Consider the following 15,960-nt stretch of genomic DNA (forward strand, 5'->3'; position numbering starts at 1 on the left):
TGAGCTCTCATGCTGCAACTACACTAGCCCATGTGCCTAGAGCCCGCTTTGCTCCGCAGCAAGAAAAGCCACCACAATGAGAAGCCCGTGCACTGCAACTAGAGAGTAGCCCCGCTCTCCGCAACTAGAAAAAAGCCTGTGCAGCAATGAAGACCCAGTACAACCAAAAATTAAAATGAGTAAATAATTTTTTAAAATTGCTTCACTCGCTGATGTGACACTATATACACTTGGAGCACAAAAAGCAGTTTGAGATGCAAATAAAAAAGTGTGAAGGAATAGATTTGGGGACCATGGTCAAGTACATGAAAACAAAGGATTAGAAAACACTACTAATCAGATCCTTTGATTTGGAGTTCCTGTGTGTACAATGAACCTTTGTAGAGAGGCTTGCAAGACAAAGGCCCCCCCTACTTCTTTCCACCCTCTTCTGTTTCTCATCTTTCCTATGAGGTGATGCCTCATAGTCAACACCTCTAAACAAATAGAGATAACGCGAAAGCTTTATTCAAAGCCTAACTTTCAAATTTAGAGAAGTAGAAGATGCTCTTAAAATATTTAACTTCATTTAGCTCACTTTAAATTTTAATAAGCTGTTGCCATTGATCAACAAGAAGATCATTTAACAACCAGTTGATGGTTATTGACTGCTTAGACGACTGGCAATGCACACAGAGTCTGTAGGTGTCTTTCTGGCTGTAAGAGAAGGGAAGAACTGGCTCTTAACTGATTCTCTGTATCTTCTGAGATATTTAAGGAACCTGGAATTTAAGTGCTTTTTATTTCCCTCACATGCCATTTCTCCTTCTAAAATAATGTTGCCATTGTTCCTGTTTTCCTCCCACTTGCTTTTTCTTTCTTGTCTGGTTTATACTCATTCATCTTTCCTCTGCTTGTCAGTCCCAGGAGGATGTTTGTAGCTCATCTTGTTGCCTGACTTTCCCTTCCCACCCACCCAAACTCATCATTCAGTGTCCTCAACCCTCCCCTCTCTTGCAGCCTTTATAGGATTAAAACAGGCCCAATGGTGGGCTCTAGAGCAGTAGTGCTCCACGTTGAGAAGCCCTCACGCTGCAACTTGAGAAAGCCTCCACAGCCAAAAGTAAAAAGTACATATAAAAATTAAAAAAAGAAAAGGTTGGAAGGAGCTGCTTTAAAAACAAAAACAAGCTCAGTGGCGTCTCCATGGATATCATTCAGATTTCCCGTCACTAACACACAGCAAATACTTCCTAAGTACCAGGTCTGGTGGCTTCCTCTTTCACCTGGTGCCCAGGTGTTGGTCATGCAACTACCAGAAAATCCTTAAGCTTCAATGTGGCCTCTTGACATCTTATCCTCCAAACATCTAAAGAAAGCAGTTTGAGCCTTAGAAACTTAAGCAGAAAAAAGAAGCTACTGAGATACCCACTCCCCTTTATTTTCTTTTAGATGTGAAAGTGAAAGTCGCTCAGTCACCTCCGACTCTGCGACCCCATGGACTATACAGTCTATGGAATTTTCCAGGCCAGAATACTGGAGTGGGTAGCCTTTCCCTTCTCCAGGGGATCTTCCTAACCCAGGGATTGAACCCAAGTCTCCCACATTGCAGGTGGATTCTTTACCAGCTGAGCCACAAGGGAAGCCCGAGAATACTGGAGTGGGTAGCCTATCCCTTCTACAGTGGATCTTCCCGACCCAGGAATTGAATCAGGGTCTCCTGCGTTGCAGGCAGATTCTTTACCAACTGAGCTATCATGGAAGCCCCTCTTTTAGCTATAAATACATTGAAATAGTTATGAGCAAGCCTTCAGTTGGTGAAATAGACAACTGAAGACAGCCCATTGCAGATAAGACTCATGGTTCAGTCTTCTACTCACCTGAGGATTTTCCTCCTTAAATACAGCTTTGTAACAGATACAGAATTTTCTGCAAAAGCATTCCATGTACACTTATTAAACTTTTCACTTCAGCTTTAGGTGAGTGAGGAATTCAGGTTATTGAGTGGTGACTTAGTCCTAGCAGTCCTCTGGCACATGATTTTGTTATGTGAGAGGATGCAGTAATCTTGTTTGAGAAGGTTTATTCATTAACAAAAGGTACCGAAATAAATTTAGCTGGGGTCATAGCATTTAATTTAATAGTATTACAATAATAACTACCATAATTAGTTTCAGATTTGCCTTCCTTCCCAGAGGACAAGATTTTTTAGTTTTTTGATGCCTATTTAAAGCATGAGAATGACAAGAAAATTAATGTCACGACCTTTAGAGCCTGTTTATGGTTTTTCCTAGTCATACCCTAAAGGATTCAGGGAGTTGTGTGCATCTAAAATAAACCACTTAGTAAGGACAAGTAAAAATTGGGTTAATTGGGTTCACCTGATCCTCAATTGTAGCACCTCATTGAAGACCCCCATTTCATCTTAGACAAAGGACCACCCTTTTTGCACTATAAAATTATCTCTTAAACTACACCTGTACATTCTGTGATGTCTTAAAAAGAGAAACATTTTTTTTTTAAAGGCCAGTTTAGAATTTCTTTCCCTCCTATAACTTTATCTGGCTTGTCTTTCTCAATTAGGAAATCACTTTGTCTGTCCACTTTCCTAGCAAGAATGGGCTGACACCAACTCATGGGCTACGCTCCCTGGCCCTCATGCCCACTTCCTGTAGGTGATGCAGGGCAGACGCACAGACTTGTTTTCCCTTCTCTAGTCTGTCAGGGACTTCCTGTAAATGATCACTCTTCCAGATCCTCAAGAGATGAAACTTGGTTTTCATTTTATTGTCAGAGTTTGTGTATTTCAGCAAAGAGAAATATTTGTCTATTCAACTAGAATTAAGAAAACTATCTAGGTATGCTGGAGTCTTTGAAGCTTTTGGATAGTTGATTGAAAACTTGCAGCAAATTTGGCAAATAGTGACGACTTCCCTGGTGATCAAGTGGCCAAGACTTCACCTTCCATAGATGGGGTGCAGGTTCTATCTCTTGTCAGGAAACTAAGAGCCCATGTGCCTCATGGCCAAAAAACCAAAACATTAAAAAAAAAAAATAGAAGCAATATTATAACAAATTCAATACAGACTTTAAAAATGGCTCACATTTTTTAAAAAATGGCAGATAGTAGTTTGGAAGCACTTTCATGCATCATTGGATAAGTCAGTACAAGTTCCTTGAATGACAATATGGTAATATCCATAACAATTTTAAATTGACCCAGAAATTTCTTACTGTGACTTCACTGTTCAGATGGACTCACACGTGCTAGCAGGGTTATGAGTATATGAATGCATGCCAAAGTTTTGTGTGTAAGGGCAGGTGGCTGGTTAATAAACTGTGGTTCTTTGCAGTGAGGTACTATACAGCCTTTGCAGAGAATGAAGGGGATCCATGAGTATTGACATGGAGAGCTGAAAACATATTAAGCAAGAGAGTAGCGGGTGTAATCTGCTCAGTTTGGGGAGGGGAGAATGGGTGATACAGCCTGTTTCTACACATGTTGGCTTGTCTACATACAGACTGTTACTAGAAGGATTCCCACAAAGGTGCTAAGAATTGTTGCCTCCAAGTAGGGAAGTTGGGGTGACAGGACAAGAGTCAGGCTTTTGTTCAATTTTGTTTCGCTTTTTCCACGTTGAAGATAATCATTTTTGATAACCTAAGTGCTAGACCATAGCCATCTGTGACAGGAAATAAAAAAAATTAGGTAATGCTGCCGAGGTAAACCTGTGACTGGGGTGCTCCAGGGAAATAGTGAAAAAATTATTTTAGAAGAGGAGAGGCTTCCCTGGTGGCTTAGACACTGAAGAATCTGCCTGCAATGTGGGAGACCCAGGTTCGATTGATCCCTGGGTCGGGAAGATCCCCTAGAGAAGGAAATGGCTACCCACTCCAGTATTCTTGCCTGGAGAATTCCATGGACAGAGGAGCAGGCTTCAGTACGTGAGGTACATGGGGTCACAAAGAGTCTGATACACTTTGTGGAAAGGAAGAAAAATCATCAGAATCATTTATGAAGCAGTAGTTCACACACAAAAAAACATGAAAAACTACAGAACATAGATGAAGTTAGCAGGAAACAGCAAAGCAGTGGGTTTGGTTGCTTTTTTAATTGAGCAGTCTTTATAAAGCTAATTGATGGGATTTTAATTCAGTGTGGACCGTAGAGAAGAAAAGAGCTAGAGATGGGACAGGGCTAAGAGAGGAAGGGGCCATCCTGGCAGTGCTGTGGGGAAGTTAGAATTCCCCAATACAGGCAGGTGGTAGAAACACTGAGTTGGCCAAAGAGTTCATTCAGGTTTTTCTGTTAACATCTTATGGAGATACCCAAGTGATTTTGGCCAACCCAGTAGTTGTTGAAAGTACACCAGTTGGTCTTTGGTGATGCCACCAAAACTCTTTGGTGCTTGGCAGCCAAAAAAGAACCTGAGGAATCCAAAAATGATCTCCAAAGTCTTCAAAGTAGATCTGTTTTCTCTAAACCTAGAGATGATTGTCACTGAAGGTAGATAAGAGTGGTGAAAATGATCATTTCAAAGTAATAAATTAAATCCCAAATGGAGAGTAATACTACCACCAGGCTGATGGAAGGAGGCAAAATACTGACCAATCTCACAGTGTGTGTAAGTGACAGCCTTTTTATTTGATGCAGTATGTCATTTGTTACCAAACAGTACAGTTCTCTTTTGAAATGCTTTCATCTTCATCATGATGGTAACCTCACAGGCCTGAACAATCCATTCTTTTAGCATTGAGAATCCAGGCTGGAAATTCCAAAGATGCTCTGTTTGATGTAGAAAGAGGCAACTGTTTTTCTTACACCTTTATCTTTTACATTTGAATGAATAAGGAATGGAAGAATGCCTGTTTGTTAAAACTTGCCTAAAACTTGGGTCATTTTAGATTTAACTAAAATGCACTGAGGGCTTTTAACAGGAAAGCAGCAACGTCAAAGTACTGCTTTTATATTTTGGGAATTATTGTTTTCTAGGTTTATTTATTTGGAAATTATTGTTTTTAGCAGTTAATGACACTTAAAAATGTTGATATATATGAAACATCCGAAGCCTGCTACTAGAGAAACTGAAGACACTAGGATATTCTTTACCTTTGCATAATATAATTTTTAAGTCATTTTAGGAGTGGTTCAAGTCCTTCTAAAAACATGGCCAGGCAATCTGTAGAGATCAAAGGAAATGTATTACTGAAAAAATTAACCTAATAATTTATCTGTCACTCTAAGTTATGGAAAAGTATAGTAGTGGCAAAATTAATAAGATATTACTTCAGATTTCAAAAATCACTATTCATTTTAAAAATAACTCCGAATTTTAGAAGCCCATCTGTTGAAAATAAAAGATTCAAGTGGTATGAAAAGTACTTGATGGGACCATGCAAATATTGTTAAATAATTTTTAGCAGTCTTATTTTTACAGGATTCTTGACATTTATTTATCCAATAATCATTTGTTAAACCTTATTACAAGCCAGTCACTTCTAGGTTCTGGAAATACAAAGATAAATATGGAATTTTTGTCCCTGATGTCATAAAACTTGCAAATTTAAAGGGAATATGGACAGAGTTAAACAGATGCTACTTCCTAAGAGAGCCAGTCAAAATGTGTTGGAGGATAATGGACAGATCAATAGAAATGTCTTGAATTGGCCAGGTAGACATTGCGGAGGAAGTGAGTAGGAATTATGTAGCAAGGCTGGGGCAAGAAGGTGATTCCATGAAGAACTGTGGAGGCGACTAAGAGCCGGCCTATAACGTGACTGTTGAGATGCAGCTCTTAACAAACGTAGTGGTGACAGCCACACAGGCTAGTGTGTGAAACCTTCGTGCTGGACTGAAGAGGTCTGGCTGTATCTCGTGGAAAACAAGAAGCCACTGGTGGACTTGAAACCTGGGGAAAACATGATAATCATTAGATCTGCATGAAAAAGACCCTTCACAGACGACTGGGTGAAGATGTCCAGTGGAACTCAATTAAAGCACTAAAAGATAAAGTTAAGGAATTTTTCCAGAAAGAGCAAAAATAAAAGAAGTAAAACATGTAAAAAAGGGAAAAGAGCTTTAACAGTCCAGGGAGGGTAAACATCTGAATAAGAAGAGTTCAAGGGGAAAAGAACAGAGAAAAATATATTAGGAAGTCTCAGAAAAATAATTGAGGAAAATATCCCAGGATCTAGAGTTTCAAGATTGAAAAGGCCCACGAGCCACTTGGCAAATGGTTGAAAGTAGACTAAGACACTTCACTGTGAAATTTCTAAACTTTGTTTCCATAGAGAGAAAAAAAAAAAAAAAAGATTGCATATAAAGGATCACAAATAGCTTCAGGTTTCTTAACAGCAACATTGGAAACCAGAAGACAGTGGAAATTTCAACTTGGAATTCTATGCTCAGGAAAATTATTGAGCAAGCATGTTGTTGATTGAGGATAGAAATAGAGATAAATCTTCATCTTTCACGGTGGGGCACCAGTAGATACTGCCTAACACTGAACAGTCAAGAAGTAAGATTATAAGCATGTTATTGACAGAATGGAGGTATAAATACCAGAACAGTCATCTCTAAGAATTCAAAGTGCTTATTTCTGGGGAAGATAAGATGAATAAATCCTGGGGATCTAATGTACAGCATGGTGACTGCAGCTAGTAATACTGTGTCGTGTTCTTGAAATCTGCCAAGAGAGTAAACCTTAAGTGTTCTTACCACAACTTAAGTATTCTTACCACAGCGAGGTGAAAAAAGTAACTTTGTGAGGTGATGGCCAATTACCTGACTATGGTAACCATTTCACAAAGTCTGCCTGTGTCATCACATTGTACACATTCAGCACATACAATTTTGTTCGTCATTTAATTACACCTCAGTGAATTTTAAAAAATTTAGTTTTGGAAGCAGGAACTGCGTTTAGTTTGCAGGTAGCCAAGTGGAGCTGTGTATAATAGTAAGCTGAGAACATTTCACCGTGGAATTTGGAAACTAGAAATACAAATTTATAGGTGTGGTTAGATCTCAGGAGTTGAAGTAATTTTATAGAAAATCTGTTGAAGGGAGAAAAAAAAGATCTAAGGCTAGAACATACTATCCTGGTATGTTTTTATTAAGGTAGAAGAATGCCCTCCTAAATACTGTAACCTGCCTGGTCTGGTCACGTGTGGCGCACATGTGAAAGAGCACAGATACCTATGTGTGCTCCAACTTTATGAGGGTAAATTATTAGATCTTACCATGGAAAATGATATGACTTGTATTTCAAAGTCTGTTCTAGTATATTCCTTTGTTTTTCTTGGAAATGCCAGAGATAATAGTAACCTTTTTTTTTTTTTTTCCTTTTGGAAGAATCCTGCAGACCTTGACTACCATAAGTAATACCTTGTTTTTTAAATAGTTCTTTTTTTAACCAAGTATTATCAACACATAGTATTCTAGTTTAATCCTTTCATCAGCCAAATGGGTTAAGTAATATGAGCTCTCCCTTTCTAACATAAGGAAACTGAAACAGACAAAAAGATTCAGTGACTTGTTCAGGGTCACATGGTAAGACATTTTGGTTAAAAATATACATCTCCCTACTCTGTTCGTGGATCTTTCTACAACTTTTGAATGCATTGCACAGCTGAGACGGGACTAGAATGGGGTCCTGAAAACTAAAGGTCAGTCTTGTCTTTTAGGGTTTTTGTTGGGAAGCTTCAGTGAGTATCTGGTAAGATCACCGAAGCAACAGGTCTAAAATCAGGGGAAATTGGGTGACTGCCAGACTTTCCCCAATTCTCGGTAGAAAAGTTGCCTCAGAGGGTCTTAAACAAACTAGTCCCCCAGGATGACTCTGTAAAGCATTTACTGGCTGACATTCAGAAATATCTGAATTTAAAGAGGCACTGTTTTATTGAACTTGCTAGCAGTGTGCAACCATTTGGGCGGAGGACGATTGTCAAAGATATTAATGAAATATTAATATAAGCAGTTAATTTTCAAAGTGGGTCAGAATTTATGCTGTAGATTTTCTTTCACCTGTTCTAATTCTTTTCCACCAGTTTGAGAATTTTATAATATTTGTTTCTTAAAATTATTTGTTCCGTAAGTAAGACAGATTGAGATAGGAATAAGCATTTGGTTATAACTGAGCAAATTAGTCAGAATTTGGGTACCGGTGGCTCAGACAGTAAAGTGTCTGCCTGCAATGCCGGAGACCCAGGTTTCAATCTGTGGGATGGGAAAATCCCCTGGAGAAGGAAATAGCAATCCATTCCAGTATTCTTGCCTTGTAACTCCCATGGACAGAAGAACCCGGTGGGCTACAGTCCATGGGGTCACAAAGAGTTGGACACGACTGAGCAACTTCACTTCAAGATTATATTATTTTGATAAAATTGAGCTTTAAGATACTGGGTCCTCTTATTTATATAAAAATCTTAAGAAACTTGAATTCTATCAATGCTTTAAAAAGGTTATTTTTTTGAAATCAATGAAATATAGTACAGCTGCTTTAAAAAACAGGCAGTTGCTTGTAGTTATACCACTCAGCAGTTTCATGCTAGGCAGTTTCACCCTAGAGATATGAACATGTTTATTTACACAAAGACTTGGACACAAATATTTATAGCAATTTTATTCATGAGAGCCAAAAATTGATCACAACTCAGATGCTCAGCCATGGGTGAATGGATGGACAAATTGCATTCTGGTCATAGGATGGAATCCATTCAGCAACAGAAAGAAATGATCTACTGATCCACATAATAAAATGATAACATACTGTTTGATTTATATGAAATGATACAAAATTCTAGAACAGGCAAAGTTAATTCATGGTGACAAAAAGTGTCAGTAGTTGCCTGGGGCCAGGGAAGAGAGGTGGGGATTGACCATAAAAGAGCACAAGGGGACTCTTTCAGGTAATGAGGGGACTTTTGATGTTCATGTCTATATTTCTTGTAACATATCTGGGATTTTGTTTTCATCGGGTATGGTAGGGTTACAGACAGAGCCAACTGCCTTTGAAAGAAGAAGTTATTACTTACAGTTCCCAAGAGAGGGGGTGTGCCAGGCATTCAGGGCCACATGGGAGGTTCCAGGGCTGGTCAACAGGGAAGAGGGATGGGCAAGCATGGCCTGGTGCCTTTATCGTGGTCTCCCTGGGAAAGGCAAGGTAGAGCAAGAGATCATTTTAGATTGCCTAGTTTGAACAGTTTCAGTGGTTTCAGGCTACATGATAGTCCTAGTTGTCCAACGCCTGGTCCTGGGGTGGCTGAAACCTGGAAAAATGTTGACTCACATGTGAAGTTCCATAAAGGAGGAGGTTGGGGATATGGACTTGGCATTGAAAGGTGTGCTCCCCAGGGTTTGTCTAGGATTATCTAGCCCTGGAAGTGGCATGCTTCCATGGTGACTCAGTGGTAAAGAATCCACCTGCCAATGCAGGAGATGTGGGTTTGATCCCTGGGTCGGGAAGATCCCCTGGAGAAGGAAATGGCAACCCGTTCTTTGCCTGGGAAATGCCATGGACAGAGGAGCCTGCGGGTTACAGTCTGTAGGGTTACAGAGTCATACCCACCTTAGCGACAAAACAAGAACAGAAGGGGCACTCTGTCCAGCCAGCCAGCCCCTAGTATATCAAAACATTATAAAGTGCAGAAAAAAGACTGATTGCTACACAGATATATATGTCTGCTGTATGTAAATTATACCTCAGTAAAGTCGATTTGAAAAGTTTTTTAAAATAGTGAAATATAATGGTGAAATTTCATGTGCCCATGAAATTAAACAGGGTAGGAAAATTCATCCTCAAATGCATTAAACATTTTCAAACAATACCCATGTCTGTAAAAGGACAAGTGCAGCACTGAATACTTCACAGGTTTTTTCAGGCTGTTCCTTCCACTTCCTCCCCTGGGTCATGACCCTTTCCTTAATTCAGTGAAAAAAAAAAGAAAAGGCAGCTTTTTCACTTAGATGATGTCTGGGGTTATACAGCCTCTCTGAGTCCTTTGCTGCCATATTCCTAAAGTCTGTGATGACAGTTAGGGCTGGGTGAACAGCTTCGAGCCAGCTTCTCCTTTAGCGTTTCCAGTGACGGAGTTCAGTGTTTCATACAGCACGTTACGGAGTGGTTTCCTAGTGGAGCATAAGTGGTCACGGAAAGTGCTGCCTTGTGTTCACATGACATTGGTTTCCTTGTAACTGGTCTCCCTTCCTGGTTGGACTGTGCACTCAGGTTACATAGGATTCCTCTCATCCTTCTTCCATGTCACTTCTCTTCAGATGTTTCGAGATGACTTTCAGATATTTCAAGATGACTATCATTTCCCGCTGAGTTCTTTCATTTCCCAAGTTCACTCCTTTCCCAGCTTATCTAACTCACTTTTTTGCATTTCCTTGGTTCCCATTCTTTCTTTCACTGATTCTCCTTTAATTCTGATTTCCAGCAACAAACCTTCTCTCTCTATTTCCATTGACTTGGTACACACTTGTACAGGCGTTCACGAGAGAGAAAAGTGGAGGCAAGATGGTGGGGAAGGAAGACTGAACACAGTAAAATAGGAGTGTGTATATGAGTTTAACAACCAGACACACCTGGAGAATCGGTTCTGGCTCATCCTAATGACCTTGAGCAAGTTACTTAATTTCTTTGGGCCTCAGTTTTTTACTTGAAAGATTTTGACAGTGCTGATTCTCTCCTGAGGATAGAGGGGTGTGTGTGTGTGTGTGTGTGTTTGTATCACTTTGTAGGTCTAGCATGTAGTAAGCACTCAGTGTAGAAGAAGGGAAGGTGTTTTCTGTAAATTCACCAACTCTAGCTCTAGCCTCAAACCTAAAATCTGTGGGCCAATCACTGTGCAGTGCTTTAAAATCCAGAGCCACAAGATCACTAAAAGCAAAACTGGAGGAAGGCCTGGGAGAAGAACAGCTGCCTAGTCAGTGGTAGGTTAGTCGTGTTATCTTAATATATAAAGAAGAGCCTGTTACAAGTAACCAATGGCTATACACCCAAAGACTTTTCACCTTGTTCAATTTTTTCATGCTTTGTGTTCTTCTGACCAAATTTGTTATGTTATGGCATCTATCTGAATAGCAGTGTTTATTCTGTAGGAAATAGTTCCCCTGGAAATAACTCCGTAAAATTAATCAGATAATATTAAGTTCCCTTAATAATCTAGAGTAACTTGACATTGCAGCTCTGAGTGGTGCCCAAATACACACACAAGAACACACTTTTAAATACATACTCCCACTCTGGGTTAACAGTAATAAGCTTATAGAGCATGGAGCAAAGGTTTTTCATATAAGATTTTTTCATGTAAGATTCTTTCTAAATGTATTTTTAGGAACCTTGTCAAGGCAGTATAGCAAAGAGAAGGCATGATGTACCTTAGGTTTCCTCAACCAGGAATAAATGGAAGATTTCCATTTCTAGCACCATTGAGCTGTCACTTCCCATATAACCAATTCACCTAATTTTCATTTTTAATCAACTCAGTTTAAAAATGACATATTAACTAAAATGAAAAGTAACCATATGAGTGATTTATAAAACATATTATATTGTCTTGCTATAATCGATGGCGTTCATTCATTGAGTTCTTTAATTTTTGTTCCTTTCTGATAAATTTTTCTACTTAATGTACTTTTCAGCATGCAAGTAAGAAAAGCCGGGTTATAATGATCAGAGATTCTCTGGACTATGAAGGACACAGTGGCTGCTAGTGCTGTATCATGGTACCCTGAGTCAAGATGGCCTTGGTTTTGCTTGTGTAATATTTGAAAAATGCTGATAGAACTTATGTGACTTTTTAATGTATCTTTTCCTCTAGAACATTTATATAATGACCTTTTATTTCCAACCCAATCAGAGGATACAATATTGTGATTATTCAGGTGCTTTTTAAAATAAGCATTAGGTGTATTTATGACACAATTTTTTCATTTTTCATAATTATAATAGAATTAAATACTATCATGTCTTATGTGGCAGAAGATAACAGACTCCATTTTAGTGAATTACCTATTTTAAATACCATGATATTGGGGGGTGTATAGTATTTTATTGGGGGGAAAGTATTTTAATGGCAATCCTTATCTAATATAGCATTCCAGAGCAATTAAAATAAAACTTTTTGTTCTGCTTTTTTTTCAATTTCAGAGATAGTATTTTTTCATTGGGGAAACTTAGTAATATATCCATAAGCATAAGGAAAGTTAAAGGACTTCCCTGATGGTCTAGTGGTTAAGAATCCACTTTCCAGTGCCAGGGACACAGGTTCAATCCCTGGTCAGACAACTAAGATCCCACATGCTGCAGGGCACCTAGGCTCACATGAGGCAGCTACCGAGCCCATGCACTGCAACTAGGGAAACCTGGGCACTGCAGCTAAAGAGCCCACGTCCAGCAGTGAAGACCCAGCTCAGCCAAAACTAAAAATAAAGGGAAAGTTAAATAGCAATTTAATTCCTCACTCAGAGGTAGCCACTTTCACTGTTTGGTAGTTTCCCTTATGTGAATATTCAGGGAAATAATTGAACCATACCACTCCATAACCAACCCCCCTCTCATACAAAAATGTGTAGTAAGCATTTTTCATAATTTTAAATATCTTAAGAAACAGTCTTTATAATAGTTTCATTATAAAGATAGATAGATAGATCCTAATTTACTTAGGGACTTTATATTTTGTGTGTATATTAAATGGTACCCTGAAGAATTTTAAAAAGGTAACGTGGATGATGATAGTGAAGATGGTAGTATGTAGCTCTGCACATTTATCATGATTTTCTGAAGGCTAAGGACAGTCTGGATCAAAAGGAGTGCAGAACTGTAAGGCTTAGGATGCATCTTGCAAAAATACCTACCAGTTTGCATGTACATCTCTGCAGACTTTTTCCAAGCATGCATTTTGTTTGTTTTTGCCAATTTGTAGACAGACATTTTATTTTTGAAATTTGCATTTATTTAATTATAAGGCTGAACATTCTGATGATTACCAGTTTGTCCTCTTTCATGTTTCTGAAGTCTGCTAGTTTTATGTTTTATGGAGAGGTTTCTCATTATTTATACCAGATCCAAGCACAAGGACCCTGTCTACCATGTCCTTGCATAGTCACACCTCAAAGACTGTTAAATGAATAACTGTATAACTGTATATCTGTTGTGAGTTTTCTGATTTTTCCCAATAAATTTGCCTTAATTTTTGACAGCTATTTTAAGATGTAACTGGCATACAAAACTTTCACATATTTAAAGTGCAATATGATGCCGTTTGCTGTATGCAAGTAATACCTGTGACACTCTCACCGCATTCAAGATAATGAATATGCTGTTCATCCTAATGGGTGGATATATGTTCCTCATGCCCAAGTAGGTACTTCATCCCAACCCTCCTTGTCTCCTTGCACTCAGGCAACTATTAATCAGCTTTTTGTCACTATAATATGCATTTTCTAAAAGTTTATAAAACTAAGGTCATAAAATATATACCTTCTTTTATCTGTCTTCTTTCATACAGCATGATGTTTTTGCAGATTCATCCGTACTGTAGTGCAGATCAGTAATTTATCCTTTTACATTGCCAAGGAATGTTACATTGAATGGATATATCACAGTTTGTTTAAACTCTCACCTGTTGTTGAACATTTGGATTGCTTCTGGTTTGGGGCTACTATAAATAAAGCTGCTGTGAACATTCTTTGTGAACGTGATCTTTTTTTCTCTTGAATAAGTAGGAAGGGATTGGCTGAATCATATGGTAGGTGTATCTTTATCTTATGAAGAAAATGCCTGACTTTCTTCTAAGTAATTGTACCGTTTTACATTACCACTAGCAGGGTATAAGACTTCCACTTCCTCCTCATTCTTGTCAGCACTTGGTATAGTCTTCAGAAATTTTTTAGCCATTCTAATAGGTTTGTGATTATATCTCTTTGTGGTTTTAATATACATTTCTTTAATAACTAATGATGTTGAGCATCTTTTTATGTCCTTATTTGCAAGCCACATCTTTTTTTTTTGGTGAAATATTTCTTTAGATCTTTTGCTTGTCTTTTAAATTGCATGTTTGTTTTCTTATTATTAAGCTTTGAGAGTACTTTATTCTGGATATAAGGTCTTTCTATATGTATTATTTACAATCATTTTTCTCCCACTCTGTGACTTGTTTTTTCCTTCTCTTAATAGTGTTTTTTAAAGAGCAGAAGTCTTTAATTTTGGAGTCTACTTATTAGTTAGCTACTCTGTGGATTGTGCTTTAGATGTCCCATATAAGATATCTTTGCTTGATAAAAAACCAGAGTGCTTTAGAAGTTTTGTAGTTTTAGGTTTTACATTCAGATATGTGATGCACTTTGGATTTATATGTGGTGTGAGGTATGCCTCACAGTGTTGTCATTTTTTGCATATGGATGTCCAGTAGTCCAAGTACCATTTGTTAAAGTGATGCTTTTTCCTGTGTTGATTTCCCTCTGCACCTTCATGAAAAATCAGTCAGCCATATATGTGTGGATTTATTTCTGAACTCTGTATTCTGTTCCATTGATCTATTTGTTTTTTTTTAATATAAATTTATTTATTTTAATTGGAGGCTAATTACTATACAATATTGTATTGGTTTTGCCATAACATCAACATGAATTTATCTTTATACTGTCTTCATACTTTTGGCTTTATAATAATCTTGAAATTAGAGTAGTATTTTCCTTCCACTTTTGTCTTATTTTTAAAAATGATTTTGGCTATCCTAAGTTCTTTGCATTTCCATGTGAATTTCTGCAAAATGTCTGTTGGTAGTTTTATTAAGCTTATATTGAATCTATAACACCTGTTTGCAGAGAATTACCATTTTAACTATATTGACTCTTCTGACCTATGAACATGGTATATATCTCTCCATTCACTTAGGTCTTTAAAAATTTCTCTTATCATTGTTTTGTAGTTTTCAGTATTTTACATCTTTTTGTTAGATTTACCCTTAGTTATTTCATATTTGTGATGTCATTACAAATAGTATTTTAAATTTTATTTTCTGATTTATTGTTTCAGTTTCTGATTTGTATATGAAATGTAATTGATTTTTGTATATTGGTCTTGTATTCTTTAAGCATGTTGAACTCAGTTATTTTTATAGATTCCATTGAATTTTCTACATAGACAATCATTCCATCTGCAAATAAAGACTGTTTTATGTCTTGTTTTTCAGTATGGATGCATTTTATTCATTTTCGCTTTATTGCACTGGCTGGAACTTCCAATGCAATATTGAATCAACGTTGTAATAGTAGATATCCTCCTCTTGTTTGTAAATTTAGAGGGAAAGCATCCAGTTCTTTTCTGTTTGGCATGATACTAGCTGTAGATTTTTCATAGATATCCTTGTACCAAGTTGAGGAAGTTTCCTTCTATTCTTATTTTTCTAAATGATCATTTTTTAATAGATGTTGGATTTTGTCACATGTGTTTTCTGCATCTATTGATATGATCATACAGTTTTCCTTTTTTCACTTCACAAATACAGTGAATTACATTGATTCTGAATATTAAACAAGTGTGCATTCCCAGGATAACCTTACATGGTCAAGGTGTGTCATATTGTTGGATTTGATTTGCTAACATCTTAAAATTTTTGCATTTGTGTTAAGGAGAGATTTTGGTCTGGAGGTTTCTTTCCTTCTCATGGTTTTTTGTCTGATTTTGGTGTCTGGATAATGCTGGCTCGTTGAATTAGGTAGTTACAGTTCCCTCCTTTCAGTTTTCCAAAAGAATTTGCTTATAATTGGTATTATCTCTTCCTTAAATATTTGTTAGAATTCTCCAAAGAAACTTTCTGGACCTAGAGTTCTTTGATGGGTGATTTTAACTAAAACTTCGATTTCTTTGAAAATACAGGGCTCACTTTTTGAATGAGCTTTGGTAGCTTGTGTCTTTCAGAATAATTATTCATTTTATTTAAATTATCAAATGTATAGCCAGGTGTTTTTAAATA

At 37.5% G+C, this 15,960-nt stretch overlaps 1 protein-coding gene across 24 annotated transcripts in view; it reads left to right on the forward strand.

The window, feature by feature from the left end:
* The window catches only part of ZNF438 (zinc finger protein 438), a 191,102-nt gene that overhangs the window by 141,351 nt on the left and 33,791 nt on the right, over window positions 1–15,960 (forward strand). For 2 of the 24 annotated variants that reach the window (XR_008701506.1, XR_008701501.1), the window contains one exon: window positions 11,624–12,130. The exons of the other annotated variants lie outside the window; for them this stretch is intronic. The gene's annotated coding sequence lies outside the window, so the exon portion shown is untranslated. Of the gene's footprint in view, window positions 1–11,623; window positions 12,131–15,960 lie in introns of those variants that run through there. 24 annotated transcript variants of the gene reach the window in all.

This window comes from Bubalus kerabau, chromosome 13 (assembly GCF_029407905.1).
Source record: "Bubalus kerabau isolate K-KA32 ecotype Philippines breed swamp buffalo chromosome 13, PCC_UOA_SB_1v2, whole genome shotgun sequence".
Taxonomy (NCBI): domain Eukaryota; kingdom Metazoa; phylum Chordata; class Mammalia; order Artiodactyla; family Bovidae; genus Bubalus; species Bubalus kerabau.